The 5,735-nt window shown below is 53.3% G+C and overlaps 1 pseudogene; it reads left to right on the top strand.

Moving 5' to 3' along the window:
- The first annotated feature begins 4,540 nt into the window (after positions 1 to 4,540).
- LOC116547729 lies at positions 4,541 to 5,731 on the top strand (annotated as a pseudogene).
- The last annotated feature ends 4 nt before the right edge of the window (positions 5,732 to 5,735 follow it).

The raw sequence follows: 5,735 nt of genomic DNA, 5'->3' as shown, positions 1-5,735 counted from the left end.
AAAAAAAAAAAAAAAAAAAAAAAAAAAAAGAAGAAAGTGGAATAAAGTGGGTCACTCCTCTACTCTTGAAACAAGCTGCAAGCTGCACACAACTTTTTCTCATTAGAAGGCAGGTACGACACAATAGTAATTATACTTATATAGTGTTTGCTGTGTGCCAAGCAATAATTCTAAGGATTTTATAGTCATTATTTCATTTAATCTTTGACTAAATACTTCCGCGAAGTTTTACTCACATTTAACAGATCACAACACTGAGCATGGTATGGTCGTATCACTCTAACTAGTAAGGGCTAGAGCCTGGCCCTAAAGCTTGGCCGTCCAAGTCCACAGTCCTTATCTTTATTCACTATATAAACCTTTGCTATTATAGGGATGCTTGTACCAAAGGCTAATACAAGAAGATGGATAAATCTGGTCCTCATACTTAAGTTCATTTACCAGCACTGTCCACTTAATGTAAGGATTTGGAACAATGTAAAAAACAAACTTTTACAGTAATACTGATTTTGCTCCTGTGGCTGTTTCAGATTCTAAACCTCAGCCACTCTCCTTTTTGGAATGAAATCTGATAAGCAATAATACGTAACTGAACGTGCTCTTTAATGTCAAAGATAATACACACTTGAAAAACAAAACATCAAACGCAACTACAGAAATCTTACCCTTTTACTTCTGGACAGTCTGAACCATGTCACAGTGCCAAACTGGGAGAAATAGGAAAAGATCTGGGTTTCGTCAAGTAGGTTAGGCAGGTGGCACACATAGACGACTCCAGGAGTAAGTTGTTCTCGCTTTTTTTCGCTGAAAACATAAAGACCAGGTAAATTAAGTATTATTTTCTTTTCTTTTTTTTTGAGACGGAGTTTCCCTCTTGTTGCCCAGGCTGGAGTGTAGTGCCCCGAACTCGGCTCACTGCAACCTCCGCTCTCAGGTTCAAGCAATTCTCCTGCCTCAGCCTCCCGAGTAGCTGGGATTAAAGGCGCCTGCCATCACGCCCCGCTATTTTTTTGTATTTTTAGTAGAGACGGAGTTTCACCATGTTGGCCAGGCTGGTCTCGAACTCCTGACCTCAGGTGATCCACCCTCCTCGGCCTCCCGAAGTGCTGGGATTTACAGCTGTGAGCCACAGCGCCCGGCTAAAGATTTTTAAAACAAGAAAATCACATTGCAACAAAGCTTGCAAAACTCCTAGTCCTAGCCCTCGGCCCAAAAACCTACTCTGCATTTCCACTTACCACAGCCGTAATTAAAGAACTGGCTGTTTAATGTCTCTACCCACAAGGGCCGTGGCTGAGCAGTAGTCGACTGTCTTTCCACCCTGGCACCCCACCACTCAGTAAAATGTCAGTGCTCAACAACTATGTCAATCAGCGGATAAGCAAGGACATCTCTGAACAAGCCAGTTTAGATCTTCTGCCCGGAGAACGCTACATAACTGTACCCTTCACTTTGGATGCACACTGTTTACTCGCACTTCATCGAAAACTTTTCCAGACGACTGTTAACTCTCACAGTACAGATGAGCCTTTCAGCGCCTCAGTCGTCACACCCTTACCTCTGTAACAAGAACGCCTAAGTTTCCCGGTGTATTTTATGCTAAAAACCACAGAAAGAGGCCGGGCGCGGTGGCTCAAGCCTGTAATCCCAGCACTTTGGGAGGCCGAGGCGGGTGGATCACGAGGTCAAGAGATCGAGACCATCCTGGTCAACATGGTGAAACCCCGTCTCTACTAAAAATACAAAAAATTAGCTGGGCATGGTGGTGCGTGCCTGTAATCCCAGCTACTCAGGAGGCTGAGGCAGGAGAATTGCCTGAACCCGGGAGGCGGAGGTTGCGGTGAGCCGCGATCGCGCCATTGCACTCCAGCCTGGGTAACATGAGTGAAACTCCGTCTCAAAAAAAAAAAAAAAAAAAAACACACACACACAGAAAGTATAAGGGATGTCAGGGGCCCTAGTCAGCAAGTGCAACTTGGCAAATAAAGTATTTTGATAACTCTCAGATCTCCAACCCGGCATACAAACCTCCCGAAAGTGATAAGTCTGGGGCCCCCATTTTCGGAGGCAACAGCGGCAGTGACAGCTCTAACCCGGAGATAACCTGCGGTATGGGAGCCCATTCCCTCCAGCTGGCTCCTTCCTCCACTTCCGTCACCCCAATGCCTCCCCCTTACTCTCCACATGAAGGCTCCAAGGCCTCAGCGGCCAAACCCCTCCATAACGTACTGACCGGCGTAAACCCTTTCGTCTGGGAAACCGTGGCCTGCAAGCTCAAGAGGTCGGTCCCTGATTCAGGCGAATCCGGTTGGGAGACCCTGGAGGTAACGAAGGCGAGCGCGAAGGCAAGAGGAGCCGGGCCGGGAACTGCGCGACCCCAGAAACCCCCTAAACCGGTGCGTCTCCCCTACTCGCAGCCTGGGCTAGGCCGCCTGCTCACCTGGGTTAGGCGCTTGCGAACCTGCGCCACCTCCTTTTGAAACTGGGCATCTTCTTGCGGGTTAAGCGACAAGACTGGCGCAGCCGGACCAGAAAACGCCGCCATGCCAAAAGCGGCCAACACTAACTCCACGCGGCGCTCCCGGAAACGTCGGGCTCCCAAGTCCTCCGAGGCGGAAGTAGAACCAGGACCCGGACGCAGCGAACCGCGGGGGAAGGCGTGGCGAGGGACGCGGAGGGCCCAGAGTCGGGCCCCGGGTTGGAGCTCAGTGGTGCGGCGGAGCGGGGGCGGGGGCGGGGCACGGGGGGGCGGCGCGCAAGGGGGCGGAGTATAAAGTGCGCGGGGCAAGGGCGGGGACACGAGGCGTGGCGAGGGGCGGGACAGGAACGCGCGGATGGACGGGGGCGTGGCCCCCGGCGTGAGGCAAGCGGAGGGCGGGGCAGGGGGAGTGGCGAGGCGCGGGGGTGGGTCTGGGGCTGGTCCGCGGCGAGCTCCGGCGCCCTCCGCTGGCGAGGCGCTGAGTGGCTTCATTTAAGAGTGCCTGAAACTAGCCGGGCGCTGTGGCGCGGGCCTGGAATCTCAGCTACTCCGGAGGCAGAGGCGGGAGTGTGCGGGGAGGCAGGATCGCCCCATTGCACTCCGGCCTGGGTGACACCCAGACTCGGTCTCAAAAAAAAAAGTGCCTGAAGCAATTACATTCACGCGTACTTTCAAAGGAGGTCTAAAATAAATTTCAGAACAATACCTGTGCCCTGGACATGCTGCTCCCATTCCTTAATTTGCTTATTTATTGTTTTTTTTTTTTTTTTTTTGAGACGGAGTCTCGCTCTTGTTACCCAGGCTGGAGTGCAATGGCGCGATCGCGGCTCACCGCAACCTCCGCCTCCCGGGTTCAGGCAATTCTCCTGCCTCAGCCTCCTGAGTAGCTGGGATTACAGGCACGCGCCACCATGCCCAGCTAATTTTTTGTATTTTTAGTAGAGACGGGGTTTCACCATGTTGACCAGGATGGTCTCGATCTCTTGACCTCGTGATCCACCCGCCTCGGCCTCCCAAAGTGCTGGGATTACAGGCTTGAGCCACCACGCCTGGCTTGCTTATTTATTCTTTTCATTGAGAGGATGTTTCTCTCCTGTTGCTCAGGCTGGAGGGCAATGGCGCGATCTCGGCTCACCACAATCTCCGCCTTCCGGGTTCAAGCGATTCTCCTACCTCAGCCTCCCGAGCAGCTGGGATCCTAGGAGCCCGCCACCACCCCCGGCTAATTTTACATTTTTAGTAGAGACGGGGTTTCACCATGTTGGTTAGCCTGTTCTGGAACTCCTGACTTCAGGTGATCCACCCGCCTCAGCCTCTCCAAGTGTTGCGATTACATGCGTGAGCCACCGCGCCCAGCCCTAATTTGCTTACTCTTTCCCTCACTAGGGTGTGAGCCCCTCTTGTGTTCCTCCATCCGCGGCCCTTAGGGAACTGACAGCCTGGGGGCAGCATGGCTGCTGAGAGACCGAAGAGCCTCTTGGTGGGGGCGACGGTGGAGCTGAGCCGCAGGCGGCAGGGGTGAGGGAGGCAAAGGCTGTGAGCCTGGGAGGTATCTATCGGAGGTAGTTGGCTGCCTCGCTTGGCACTCCCTCCCAGGGCCTCTACCAGGCCCACGGGCCATTCTTCGGACACACGCACCCTGGGCCGCCCTCACAGCACGAACCGCGGCTATCCCCTGACACCAGCTATGCTTGATCTGTCGCCTCACCTCCTGCTTCCTCCGCACTCCACTTCCCACTCTTCCTTTCCACTCAGTTACTTACTGGTATAATCGTATTTGAAAGGTACAAACAGGCCGGACACGCCTGTAAATCCCAGCACTTTGGGAAGCCGAGGTCAGTAGATAACTTAAGATCAGGGATTCGCAACCAGCCTGGCCAGCATGGTGAAACCCCATCTCAAATATAATACAAAAAATTAGCTGGGTGTGATGGTGTGCTTGTGATCCCAGCTACTCAGGAGGCTGAGGCAGGAGGATCGCTCGAACCCAGGAGGTGGAGCTTGCAGTGAGCCGAGATTGTGCCATTGTACTCCAGCCTGGGTGAGGGGGCGAGACTCCATCTCAAAAAAAAAAAAAAAAAAAAAAGGACTCAGGTATAACATGAAATATATGATTAAAAATATATATATGGGGTAATAATACTTATTACATGTTTGCATATGTAAGATATTATTGTAAACATTTAAAATGTATTAACACATTTCATCAGAACAACTGTATGTAATACGTATTACTCTTCCCATCTGAAAGATGAGTAAACGGAAGACCAGGAAGCTTCGGTAGCTTGTCCGCAGATTGTATAAAGTCACCCAGTTGAACTGACTCAAGCCCTTATAGTTTACTTTCAGCAGGATTAGCAAAAATGCTAGATTATTCGTGGCCATGACGGCTGGGACATCCGGTCGCTGAACCTCGCCAAGGAGATGCGGTGTGAGAAGGTGCTGGGCTGGAACCTGCAGGAGCAACTGTGGCCGCACATGGAAGCCCTGCAGTCTCGGCCTTCCGTCTACATCCCCGAGTTCATCGCGGCCAACCAGACCAGGGGCCTGGATAACCTCGGCCCGAGCTGGCGCCCGTAGCAGCTCGAGCAGATCCGTAAGGACATCCCAGACTTCCGGTCTAGCGCGGGGCTGGACAAAGGCACCGGCTGTGGACGGGCAACACAGAGCGCTTCTGTGAGGTGGTTCCGGGCCTCACCTACACTGCCGAGAACCCGCTGCAAGCACCACTGTGCTAGGCCTGCAGGTGTCTCCTTCCACGCTCTTCGCCGTCGCCGGCATCCGGGAGGGCTGTGCCTTCCTCAGTGGGTCCCCGCAGAACACCCTGGTGCCTGGAGCGCTTGAGGTCGCGTGTCAGCGCCGGGTTTTCGTGGGCGGAGGTGACTTCAAGTCTGGCCAGACCAAAGTCAAGTCCGTGCTCGTGGACTTCCTCATCAGCTGTGGCCTCAAGACCACGTCCATCGTGAGTTACAACCACCTGGGCAACAACGACGGGCAGAACCTGTCGGCGCCTTGCAGTTCCGCTCTAAGGAGGTGTCCAAGAGCAACGTGGAGGACGACATGGTGCGGAGCAATACAGTGCTCTATACGCCCGGCGAGGAGCCCGACCACTGCGTGGTCATCAAGTACGTGGGAACCTGGGCCACAGCAAGCGCGCGGGGTGAGTAAACCTCGGAGCTAACGCTGGGCGGGACCAACACACTGGTGTGCACGACACGTGCCAGGACTCGCTGCTGGCCGCACCCATCACACTAGA

The sequence above is a fragment of the Sapajus apella genome, unplaced genomic scaffold (assembly GCF_009761245.1).
Source record: "Sapajus apella isolate SASKATOON/1434 unplaced genomic scaffold, GSC_monkey_1.0 scaffold4367, whole genome shotgun sequence".
Classification (NCBI taxonomy): domain Eukaryota; kingdom Metazoa; phylum Chordata; class Mammalia; order Primates; family Cebidae; genus Sapajus; species Sapajus apella.
Note: the sequence above shows the minus strand (reverse complement) of the source record. Positions and strands in the feature narration are given on the sequence as shown.